Raw genomic sequence first — 13,268 nt, 5'->3', positions numbered from 1 at the left:
GTTCTGCTGTCACTCCGAACCTTCTTGATCTTCACGTCAAACTGATTTTGGGCCTTCCTAGCGAAGCTTTTGAAGATCTTCTAGACCTGCGACTTGTCATTAAGAAAGAACACCCACGTAAATCTTGAAAAATCATCAACTATAACTAGACCAAAAGAATTTCCACCGAGACTCTTGTAGGCGTTGGGACCAAAAAGATCCATATGAAGTAGCTCGAGTGGCCTCCTTGTGGTCATGATGTTCTTCACGGGATGTCTTCCTCCAACCTGTTTACCTGCTTGACAAGCACTGCAAAGTCTATCCTTATCAAATATGACATCGTTAACTCCAAGGATATGATTTCCTTTAATAAGCTTGTCAAGGTTTCTCATGCCAACGTGACCTAGTCGTCTATGCCACAACCAACCTTTTGAGGATTTAGCAACAAAGCAAGTTTTAGGTTGTGCCTTTTTAGAGAAATCGACGATGTAAAGATCACCTCTACGCATACCGGTAAAGACCATTTTATGATTGTCTCGACGAAATACTTGGCATTCTACCTCAGTAAATAGGACATTCAAACCGAAATCAGCAAGTCTAGATTCTGAAAGTAAGTTGTAGCTGAGAGATTCAACGAGCATGACATTTTGAATGGAACTATCATGTGAGATGGCCACCTTACCAAGGCCAACCACTTTACCCTTTGAATTATCACCAAAGGTGACATATTTTCGAGGGCCGTCATTTTCAGCAAGCTCACGAAACATCTCTTCATCTCCGGTCATATGATCAGTACATCCACTATCAAGAACCCATTCCTTTCCTCCTGATTCATATCCCCGAAGATTTGCCATAAGACCAAAATGTCTCATTGCATCATCAAGATCGAAGTCACTATCATCATCATCATAGTATCCATGTTCATCATGATCTTGTGACTCATCATTTCCTAGAGAGGGTAATTCATTAGATAAATGATCATCAAAGTGGTCACTTTTATGAATTCTTATAGCTTCGAATATGATATCACTAATGATTCCAACATCTCCTTTAGCATGCTTAAGATTGGTAAGTTCAAATAGACAATTACCAAAACTAGGATCACTAGAGTTCATCTTACTCAAGGCAATGGATTTATGGAGAATTTCATCCAAAGTTTTCAAGGAATGATCGGGAAATCGTTCCTCAAGAAATTTCCATATAGTATAGGCACAATTAAGAGTAGGCAAACTAGCAATCAAATTTTTGGGCAATCCTCTAATGATGAGCTCAACAGTTCTAAGATTGTGAATCATGTCAATATCTTCATCTAGGGTAGGATGCAAAGGATCAATATGAGGTGCACAAGGACTAGCAATATACTTGTTCAAATGATATTGATTGAAGATTACAAGCATCTCATTTTTCCACTCATGAAAATACTCTCCATCAAGAATAGGCACTCTAAGACTCCCTAAAGTAGACACATCCATCTTCCTCCAATGGTGATTAAACCAAGGCAATGGAGACCAAAGCTCTGATACCACTTGTAGGATCTAGAAGTAGATGTGTCTAGAGGGGGGGTGATTAGACACTTAGTGCTAAAGTTGCAATTTTTAGGCCTTTTTGGTTTGAGTGGAGTTTTAGGCACAATTTCAACATACACAATACATATCAAGCAAGCATGCAAAGAGTATATGAGCAGCGGAATGTAAAGCATGCAAATTGCAAGAATGTAAGGGGAAGGGTTTGGAGAATTCAAACGCAATTGGAGACACGGATGTTTTTCCCGTGGTTCGGATAGGTGGTGCTATCCTACATCCACGTTGATGGAGACTTCAACCCATGAAGGGTAACGGTTGCGCGAGTCCACGGAGGGCTCCACCCACGAAGGGTAACGGTTGCGCGAGTCCACGGAGGGCTCCACCCACGAAGGGTCCACGAAGAAGCAACCACCCACAAAGGGTCCACGAAGTAGCAACCTTGTCTATCCCACCATGGCCATCGCCCACGAAGGACTTGCCTCACTAGCGGTAGATCTTCACGAAGTAGGCGATCTCCTTGCCCTTACAAACTCCTTGGTTCAACTCCACAATCTTGTCGGAGGCTCCCAAGTGACACCTAGCCAATCTAGGAGACACCACTCTCCAAGAAGTAACAAATGGTGTGTAGGTAATGAACTCCTTGCTCTTGTGCTTCAAATGATAGTCTCCCCAACACTCAACTCTCTCTCATAGGATTTGGATTTTGTGGAAAGAAGATTTGAGTGGAAAGCAACTTGGGAAGGCTAGAGATCAAGATTCATATGGTAGGAATGGAATGTCTTGATCTCAACACATGAGTAGGTGGTTCTCTCTCAGAACATATGAGTTGGAATTATGTATGTGTTCTGATGGCTCTCTCCACGAATGAAGAGGAGGTGGAGGGGTATATATAGCCTCCACACAAAATCCAACCGTTACACGCAGTTTTCCAATCTCGATGGGACCGAATCAACAAACTCGGTCGGACCGAAAAGGTAAACCTAGTGACCGTTAGAGATTTTCGGTGGGACTAGCATGCAACTCGGTAGGACCGATATGGTTAGGGTTTGGGCATAACGTAATCTCGGTGAGACTGATTACACAAACTCGGTGAGACCGATTTTGGTAATTAGCTAACCAGAGAGTTGGTCAGGCAAACTCGGTGGGACTGATTTGCTCTTTCGGTGAGACCGAAAATTTACAAAAAGGAAACACTGAATTTACATTGCAATCTCGGTGGGACCGATTCGCTTTTTTGGTGAGACCGAAAAGTTAAGAAAGGGAAACAGAGAGTTTGCAACCCCATCTCGGTGAGACCGAGATCCCTATCGGTAGAACCGAATTGCTAGGGTTTTGGCAGTGGCTTATGACAAGTGAAAACTCGGTGGCGCCGGATAGAAAGAATCGGTAGGTCCGAGTTTGGCTTTGGGTTTAGGTCATATGTGGAAGTGGGAAAGTAGCTGAGGATTTTGGAGCATATCATTAAGCACATGAAGCAAGAGGCTCATTAAGCAACACCTCATCTCTCCTTGATAGTATTGGCTTTTCCTATGGACTCAATGTGATCTTGGATCACTAAAATGTAAAATGAAGAGTCTTGAGCTTGAAGCTTTAGCCAATCCTTTGTCCTTAGCATCTTGAAGGAGTTCCCACAACCTTTAGTCCATGCCACTCCATTGTTGAACTTATCTGAAACATACTAGATAGAAACATTAGTCCAACAAGAGATATGTTGTCATCAATTACCAAAACCACCTAGGGAGCACTTGTGCTTTCAAGGGGTTGTGGCAGTGTCCCGGGGAGTTGAGCTCCGAGGTGTTGTCGTCACAATTTTAGCGTTGCAGTTCTGGAATACCTGAGTTTAGTACGCCGACATCGAAAATCTCTTTTATGCAGTTCGTTGGTGACATAACCTCGACGCCACCCAGTACTGGGGCGGGAGTTCGGGAGTATCGCCATAACTTGTATAACGGATGCTTTTCGAAGGTTGAGGTAGATGGTTTCCGAAGTTTTCTCGGTTATGTGTTGAAGGATGGATACATCTGGATGTAGGATTTGCTAGATTTGGGTGAGATATTATGCTTCCCCTGTATCCCCAACACCTGATTGCATAACCGGAAAGGTTCGGGAGTTTCATAGGTGGGAATTCTTGTAGCTCTAGTTCTTCTTCCAAGGATATTTGGTTTGAGATTGGGATTTCTTACCGAGTATTCGTTCTTGATCCGTACCTTATTGATTTATTTCTCTACCTAAATTCTAAGTGGCTTCTCAATTTATGGATATGTGACCATTTCAAGAGGAATGCATTCGTTCATTTTGTTCGGATGTGAAGACTTTATGTTGCAATTTTCATTCCGTTGGATTCAGCTTCAATATTTGTCTGTCAATGTGCTAATGGTTGTCACCCTCTTCAGGATGGCTCCCGCTAAGAGCACCAATCAGAATCAGAATCAGGATCCGCCACCACCTCCTCCTCCTCCGGAGGCATGGCAAGCTGTGATGGCCGCAACCAATGCAAACACACAGCTGATCATGCAAATTCTTCAAGAGCGCAATCAAGCGAACCAAGGCAACCAAGGCAACAATCAGAATCACTTTGCTACACTCAACCAGTTCCTTGCTAACGGGTCAAAGACTTTCAGCAATTGTGTTGAGGCAACTGATGCTGACGATTGGCTCGTGGATCTGTGCAAGCATTTCTAGTGCAGTAACGTCAGGCCTGAGGACTTTGTCAAGTTCGCATCCTTCCAACTCAAAGACCAAGCTGCAGAGTGGTTCCAGCAGTACAAGGATTCCAGAGGAGGACGTGTGATTACCTGGGATGAATTCCGTCAAGATTTCAGAGCTCATCATATTCCTCAGAGCGTGGTTGAAAGCAAGCATGAGGAATTCCGCAACCTGAAGCAAGGCTCTTTGTCTGTCTATGACTACAACAAGTTGTTTCAGAAGCTAGCCCGCTTTGCTAAGCAGGACGTCCCTGACGAGAAGAGCATGATATACCAGTTCAGGGGTGGTCTTAGAGAAGAAATCCAGCTAGCTCTTGTTCTCTTTGAGCCCTTGAGGTACGATGATTTCTACAACATGGCATTGAAGCAAGAGGCTGCTCAACTGAGGTGTAATGCTTCCAAGAAGCGAGTCAGAGATGCTACTCCTTCTTCCTCTACTCAAGTGGCCAAGCAGCAGAAGTATTGGCTTCCTCGTCCATTCCGTCAGCCGTATCAGAAGAGCAAAGGTGGCAGTGGATCTTCCCACCCACCCAACCCTGGTTTTCAGAACAAGACTTCGTCTCAAGCTCCAAGATCGAGTGCTCCGTATCACCGTCCGCTTTCAGAGGTCACGTGCAACAAGTGCCAACAGAAGGGTCACTATGCCAACAAATGCTTCAATCAGAGGCGTCTCCCTCCTCCTCCTCCTGTGAGATCGGCAAGTACAGCTGTGGTCAAGCATAACCCCAAGTACGCCAAGGTCAATATGGTGAATGCAGCTCAGGCAGAGGACTCGTCAGATGTCATCATGGGTAACCTTCCTGTTAACGATATTCCTGCAAGAGTTCTTTTTGACACTGGTGCATCGCATTGTTTCATGTCGAGACCTTTTGCATCTAAGCATGATTTTGTTACTCAAGTGTTGTCGAAACCGTTGGCTATTGTCTCTCCGGCCCGTCAAATGACATCTCGAGTATGTGTTCTGGATGTTACAATCACTTTGGGTGACTATAAGTTCTTGTCTTCTCCAAATGTTCTTGGTGACTCAGACATTGATCTTATTCTCGGAATGGATTGGCTTTCTAAGCATAAGGCTCAGCTTGATTGTGTAGCCAGGCAGATTCAATTGACTCATTCGTCTGAGGATGTAATTGTCTTTGCTGCTCGGGATAATACCATCCGTCTATTTTCTCTCAATGAGAAGGGTGAACTGGATGCTATCTCGCAAATTCCAGTCGTTTGCGAATATCAAGACGTCTTTCCAGAAGAGCTTCCAGGAATGCCTCCGCACCGGCCAGTTGAATTCGTCATTGATCTTGAGCCTGGCACGGAACCTGTGTGCAAGCATCCTTACAAGCTCGGACCTGAAGAGTTGAAGGAGCTGAAGAAGCAACTCGATATTCAAGAGAGAATGGGCCTCATCCGACCTAGTTCTTCTCCGTGGGGTTGTGGTGTTCTTTTTATGAAGAAGAAGGATGAAACGGACCGACTTTGTGTTGATTACCGTCCATTGAACAAGAAGACCATCAAGAACAAATACCCACTTCCCAACATCAACGAGCTGTTCGAACAACTCAAAGGTGCCCAAGTATTCTCCAAGCTTGATCTCTGTATGGGTTATCATCAGATTCGAATCCATGAGCAAGATATTCCCAAGACAGCCTTCAGGACAAGCTATGGTTCATATGAATACACTGTCATGTCTTTTGGCCTCGTCAATGCTCCTCCGACTTTCTCTTGCATGATGAACTTCATCTTCAACGCCTACACCAATGACTTCGTTTTGGTCTATCTCGACGACATTCTGGTCCTTTCGAAGAACAAGGAAGATCATGCCAAGCACTTGCGTTTGGTACTCGATAAGCTCAGGGAACACCAGTTCTACGCCAAGTTCTCCAAGTGCGAATTTTGGCTCGATGAGGTTCTTTATCTTGGTCATATCATCTCTGCCAAGGGCATTGCGGTGAATCCTGAGAAGGTGTCTGCAATTGTGAATTGGGAACCTCCTCAGAACGTGAAGCAACTCCGTAGCTTCCTCGGTCTCGCAAGCTACTGTCGAAGATTCATTGAAAACTTTTCTCAAATCGCGAAGCCTCTCTCAAATCTTCTCCAGAAGCACGTCAAGTACGTTTGGTCTCCGGAGTGTGACATTTCTTTCAACACTTTGAAAGAGAAATTGGTCACTGCTCCAGTTCTGACTCCGCCTGATGAATCCAAGCCGTACGAGGTCTTTTGTGATGCCTCTCTCCAAGGTCTTGGCGCAGCGTTGATGCAAGAAAAGAAAGTTGTTGCTTATACCTCTCGCCAATTGAAGCCCAATGAGAAGAACTAACCCACTCATGATCTCGAGTTGGCGGCAGTTGTGCATGCTCTTTTGACTTGGAGACATCTCTTATTGGGAAGAAAAGTGGACATTTTCACTGATCACAAGAGTCTCAAGTACATCTTCACTCAGCCTAATCTCAACCTCAGGCAGACTCGATGGGTCGAAAGGATTCAAGAGTATAATCCGAGTATCGAGTATACTCCAGGCAAGGCCAATGTGATTGCTGACGCATTGAGCAGGAAGGCTTATTGTAACAGTCTGATTCTCAAGCCTTATCAACCCGAGCTTTGTGAAGCTTTCCGCAAACTTAATCTGCAAGTTGTTCCTCAAGGTTTCCTAGCCAACCTTCAAGTCTCTCCTACCTTGGAAGACCAGATTCGCCAAGCTCAGCTTCTCGGTGCTATGGTGAAAAAGGTGAAGATTGGGATTGCCAAGAGTCAACCCAAGTACAAGTGCTACCGCCTTGATGACAAGGATACTCTCTTCTTCGAGGATCGTATTGTTGTGCCCAAAGGTGACCTTCGTAAAGTGATCATGAACGAGGCTCACAATTCTCTCCTCTCCATTCACCCTGGGAGCACGAAGATGTATCAGGACCTCAAGCATGCTTATTGGTGGACTCGAATGAAGCGCGAGATTGCTCAGTTCGTGAATGAGTGTGATGTCTGCAGAAGAGTGAAGGCAGAACACCAAAGGCCAGCTGGTCTCCTCCAACCTCTTGCCATTCCAGAATGGAAGTTCGACCACATTGAGATGGACTTCGTGACTGGGTTTCCAAAGTCCAAGCGTGGCAATGATGCTATATTCGTTGTCATCGACAAATTCACTAAAGTGGCTCATTTTCTGCCTATCAAAGAGTCAATCACTGTAGCTCAATTGGCGGAACTCTATACCTCTCGAATTTTCTCTCTGCACGGTGTTCCTCAAGTGATATCTTCAGACCGTGGCAGCATCTTTACCTCCAAGTTTTGGGATTCTTTTCAGAAAGCCATGGGCACCAACATCCGCTTCAGCACAGCTTTTCATCCGCAAACTAGCGGTCAAGTCGAGCGTGTCAACCAGATTCTTGAAGATATGCTCAGGGCTTGTGTGATCTCCTTCGGCATGAAGTGGGAGGATTGTCTTACTTATGCTGAATTCTCCTACAACAATAGTTTTCAAGCTAGTTCGGGCAAGGCCCCATTTGAAATTCTGTATGGCAGGAAGTGCCGTACCCCTCTCAACTGGTCTGAAACCAGTGAACGTCAGCTTCTCGGAAATGACTTAATCACAAAGGCAGAGGAAATGTGCAAAATCATTCGAGATAACCTCAAAGCAGCCCAATCGCGCCAGAAGAGCTACTATGATAGTAAGCACCATGATTTGGCTTTCGAGATCGGAGATCATGTTTACCTCCGCGTCTCTCCAATGAAAGGTACTCGTTGCTTCGGTATCAAAGGGAAGCTTGCCCCTAGATACGTGGGACCTTTCAAGATCGTCAGCAAGAGAGGCGATCTCGCCTATCAACTCGAGCTTCCTTCAAACTTTGCAAATATTTATGACGTGTTCCATGTCTCTCAGCTTCGAAAGTGCTTCAAGACTCCTGATCGCACCGTCAACTTCGAGGACATTGAGCTCCAAGAAGATCTCTCTTATCGTGAGCACCCCGTTGCTATTCTTGAAGAGACTGAACGCAAGACTCGCAACAAGTCAATCAAATTCCTCAAAGTCAAGTGGTCACACCATTCCGACCGTGAAGCTACCTGGGAACGCGAGGATCACCTCCGTTCCGAATACCCGGCGTTCTTTCAGTCCTAGATCTCGGGACGAGATCCTCTCGTAGTGGTGGAGTGTTGTAACACCCCGGATATGATTTACCTAATATGTAATCCAACTCTTGCCGTTTCTGGCGTTAAGTTATTTTATTTTCTCGGGTTCGGGTTTTTGTATCTGTGTGTTGTTGTCATTGTCATGCATCTCATATCATGTCATCTTGTGCATTGCATTTGCATACGTGTTCATCTCATGCATTCGAGCATTTTCCCCGTTGTCTGTTTTGCATTCCGGCGCTTCGTTCTCCTCCGGTGGTCATTTCTACCTTTCTTTTGTGTTTGGGGATTAAACATTTCCGGATTGGACCGAGACTAGCCAAGCGGCCTTGGTTTACTACCGGTAGATCGCCTGTCAAGTTTCGTACCATTTGGACTTCGTTTGATACTCCAACGGTTAACCGAGGGACCGAAAAGGCCTCGTGTGTGTTGCAGCCCAACACCCCTCCAAGTTGGCCCAAAACCCACCATAACCTTCTCCATCATCTAGAGCGTTCGATCACGATCGCGTGGCCGAAAACCGCACCTCATTTGGACACTCCTAGCTCCCTCTATGCCTATAAATAGACCCCTCCCCGAAAATCCGGATCTCCTTCTCCCCCGAAACCCTAAAATCGCCCCGCCGCCATCGGACACGTCCGGCCGCCGCCGGACGAATTCCGCCGCCGCCCGCGGCCACTGACGGGCCGCCACGTGGCGAGATCCGCCCACCGTCGCCGCAACCCGCTCGGGCCCGGGGCAGGCCCTCCCGGCCTGCAGGCTCGCCCGCACCGCTTCCTCTGCGCGCTGCCATCGCCCTCCCGCGCGGCGAGCCCCCTCCTCGACGCCTCGCGCCCGGCCGCCGCAGGCACCATCGCCGGCGAGCTCCGGCCGACCGCACCTCGCCGGACTTCATCTTCCTCGTCGCCCGAGCCGCCGTAGGCCTCCGCCGCCACTCCCCAACCTCGCCGGCGGCCTCCTCCCACCGGATCTGGGTAGGAGTCGGCCGGATCCGGCCTTCTCCTCGCCGGCCCCGGCCACCATCGACTCGCCGGAGTGCGTGCGCCGCCGCCTCGGTTCACGGACCCAGCAAACCCTAGATCCGGATCGGTTTCGGAGGTTGTTTTTTTGTCTAAGTCCTTGTTCCTGTTCTTTCTTTTAAGCATATTTCAACGTGTCGTAACTTTGCACCCTTAGCTCCGTTTTGGGTATATAGCATATCAAAATGTTCATCTCAGAGAGTACACCATTTCATCTCATTACATCATTTTCATTTGAGTTCATCTTAATGCCCGAAATGCTGTTGGAAGAGTGCTATTTGAGTTAATTGTCAGATCTGCTGCTCCAATTAGATATTTGTCATTTTTGCCATGATTATTGTGTGCATGATATGCCGCTGAGCTCTTCATGAGTTTTGTTATATGTTTTGCCATCTATCCAGAGGTGCAACCCATGTATTTTTGTGATGTGTGTGGTGACTAGCACAAGCTTGCAAAGTGGTGCATTCGTTAATGCTGATTTCAGGGAGTTAGCATTTCCACCAAGTCCTTGAGCTGTTTATCTCAATATGCCTTATGTTCATGTTGTTTCCTAGTGATCCGTGCCTCTTTTTAGGATGATCAGTAAGGATGTTTTGTTAATCTTGTAGTGCTCTATCCATCCATGTATTTGTTTGCAATTATGGAGCACCCTAGCTTGAGTCAATCGAGCTCTACTTTTGTCATTTCGTGAATCTGGGCAGATTGTCTACTTGTTAGCGATTTTGCCGAGGATGTTGTAGTTGATCCGTGCATGCTATGTTATTGTTCTTGCCATGTCTAGCTTGTATTTTGTGTATTATTTATGGGTGTATGCTTAGATTGTCATGACTTGCTCTGTAGTGAGTGCATCGAGCTCGTAAATATGCCTACTTGATATCTGTTTCAGCATGCTCCAGTTTTCACTAAGTCTGAGAACTGATTATGTTTTTGCCATGTTTGTTTGAACCTGTTAATGGATGAATTGGCCATAGCTCAGTGCTAGTCTTTTGTTAAGCATCATGAATGGATCCCTGCCATGTATTTTGATGCCATGTTTGGGTGCTGTAGCATGTTCATCTTGTCGCATTTAGATGGCTACTTGCTGTAAATCGCAGAACGTGGCCATATTTGAATTGCTTGCCATTTCCAAACCGTAACTCCGATTTCAGCGTTCTTTATATCATTTTCAAGCGATTTCATCTCATATTTCCAGTGGCATACTTGTATTTCCAAGTTGAGGCCAGGTTCATGCATTCCCTGTCAAATCTTGCATATGCATCCCATATTGCATCCCGCATAGCATACCATGTTTGCATCATGTTGCTTGAGTTTGCACGTGGTTGATTGTGCTTCGTTTGCTTGTTTGTCTTGTTTGGGTAGAGCCGGGAGATGAGTTCGCTAACGAGGAGCCCGTTGAGTTTGCTTTCGAGGATCCAGTCAACTCTGACAACTTTGCAGGCAAGATGATCATACCCTCGAAATCACTACTATCTTTGCTTTGCTAGATGCTCGCTCTTTTGCTATGCCTATGCTACGATGCCTACCACTTGCTTATCAAGCCTCCCAAATTGCCATGTCAAACCTCTAACCCACCATGTCCTAGCAAACCGTTGACTGGCTATGTTACCGCTTTGCTCAGCCCCTCTTATAGCGTTGCTAGTTGCAGGTGAAGATTGGAGACCGTTCCTTGTTGGAACATTATTTACTTGTTGGGATATCATTATATTGCCATGTTATTTTAATGCATCTATATACTGGGTAAAGGGTGGAATGCTCGGCCTCTCGCCTAGTGTTTTGTTCCACTCTTGCCGCCCTAATTTCCGTCATATCGGTGTTATGTTCCCGGATTTTGCGTTCCTTACGTGGTTGGGTGATAATGGGAACCCCTTGATAGTTCGCCTTGATTAAAGCTTTTCCAGCAATGCCCAACCTTGGTTTTACCATTTGCCACCTAGCCTCTTTTTCCCTTGGTTTTCCGGAGCCCGAGGGTCATCTTATTTAAACCCCCCGGGCCAGTGCTCCTCTGAGTGTTGGCCCAACCTAGAGCCTTTGCAGCGCCACCTCGGGGAAACTCGAGGGCTGGTTTTAGTTGTACGGATTGCTTATCCGATTGTGCCCTGAGAATGAGATATGTGCAGCTCCTATCGGGATTTGTCGGCACATTCGGACGGTGTTGTTGGATTTGTTTTAACTTGTCGAAGTGTCTTGTAGAACCGGGATACCGAGCCTGATCGGAATGTCTAGGGAGAAGGTCTATTCCTTCATTGACCGTGAGAGCTTGTCATGGGCTAAGTTGGGACTCCCCTGCAGGGATTTGAACTTTGGAAAGCCGTGCCCGCGGTTATGGGCAGATGGGAATTTGTTAATGTCCGGTTGTAGATAACTTGAACCTTAACTTAATTAAAATGAATCAACTGTGTGAGTTGCCGTGATGGTCTCTTCTCGGCGGAGTCCGGGAAGTGAACACGGTGTTGGAGTAATGCTTGCGCAGGTTGTTCTCTAGTTTCTCGCTCGCGCTTTGCCTTCTCTTCTCGCTCTCTTTTGCGAATAGGTTAGCCACCATATATGCTAGTCGCTTGCTGCAGCTCCACATTTTTACCTTGCCTTTCCTACGAGCTTAAATAGTCTTGATCGCGAGGGTGCGAGATTGCTGAGTCCCTGTGGCTCACAGATTACTTCCAAACCAGATGCAGGACCCGATGATTCTGTTCCAGATGACGCGCTTGAGCTCAAGTGGGAGTTTGACGAGGACTCGCGCCGATACTACGTGTCTTTCCCTGATGATCAGTAGTGGTGCCCAGTTGGGGTGATCGGGACCGTGTCGCATGTTGGGTTTATCTTTCATTTTGGCGCCGTAGTCGGGCCATGAGTGTTTGATTGTTGTAATGCTATTTATGTACTTTGATTGACGTGGCGAGTGTAAGCCAACTATGTACCTTCCCCTTTTATTATCTATATTACATGGGATGTTGTGATGATTGCCTAACTTGCGACATTGCTTTCAATGCGGTTATGCCTCTAAGTCGTGCCTCGACACGTGGGAGCTATAGCCGCATCGAGGGCGTTACAATAGTACAACAAATACCAAAAATAATAATAATTACATCTAAATCCGTAGACCACCTAGCGACAACTACAAGCACTGAGACAAGCCAAAGGCGCGCTGCAATCATCGCCCCTCCTTCCCTAGAGCCAAGCAAAATTGTTGTAGTAGACAGTCGGAAAGTCGTTGTGCTAATGTCTTACAGGACCAGCGCACCAGAAGAGCAACTACCATCATTGAAGAGAAGCTTAGATGAAAAGGATCCAACCTGTAGACACACGAACAAAGGTCGGATCCACGTGGATCCATCAAAAACAAACACCGACAGAATCCCGTGAGATCCGCCGGAGATAAACCTCCACATATCCTCCAGTGACACTAGAAGCACCACCGGGACAGGGGCTAGGTGGGGAGAACCTTGTTCCATATTCACAGAGTTGTCGCTGCCTCATCTCTCTGAGCAGGACAGAAGCCCTAAGAAAACTCAAAAAAGCATATAGAAATGAAGCCCTCCCACCGGTAAGGGCTGGGATCCACCACGCCTCCATGGCCAGGCAGACTGGCACCTGCGGGAGGTAGGAGGAACCCTAGCAGCAGCTGGGTACAAGGGCTCATTCCTTGTGAGCCAGATCGTATATAAATTGGTGGGGTGAAGTGCAAGGAAGTAAGGTGGGACTATTTAATAGGTTAACAGATCCTCCCTTATACACGCAACTATGAGGTCGCTCTGTGGAACGTAGCCTTTGGTGTTGGACGCATGTCGGCAGTTCGATCCCTCATAGCGGCGCCTATTTTTTGCTCAGGCCAAAATTGCGAGTTGATTACCAAAAGGTTGGGGGAGGTCCTGCAAAATGTCATGACGGGCCAAGAATATCAAATTACTGCGGGTAAAACTAACGATTTATGT

This window comes from Triticum urartu, chromosome 4A, assembly GCF_056163025.1.
Source record: "Triticum urartu cultivar PI428250 chromosome 4A, HENAU_Tu73, whole genome shotgun sequence".
NCBI classification, from domain to species: Eukaryota; Viridiplantae; Streptophyta; class Magnoliopsida; order Poales; family Poaceae; genus Triticum; species Triticum urartu.
Note: the sequence above shows the minus strand (reverse complement) of the source record.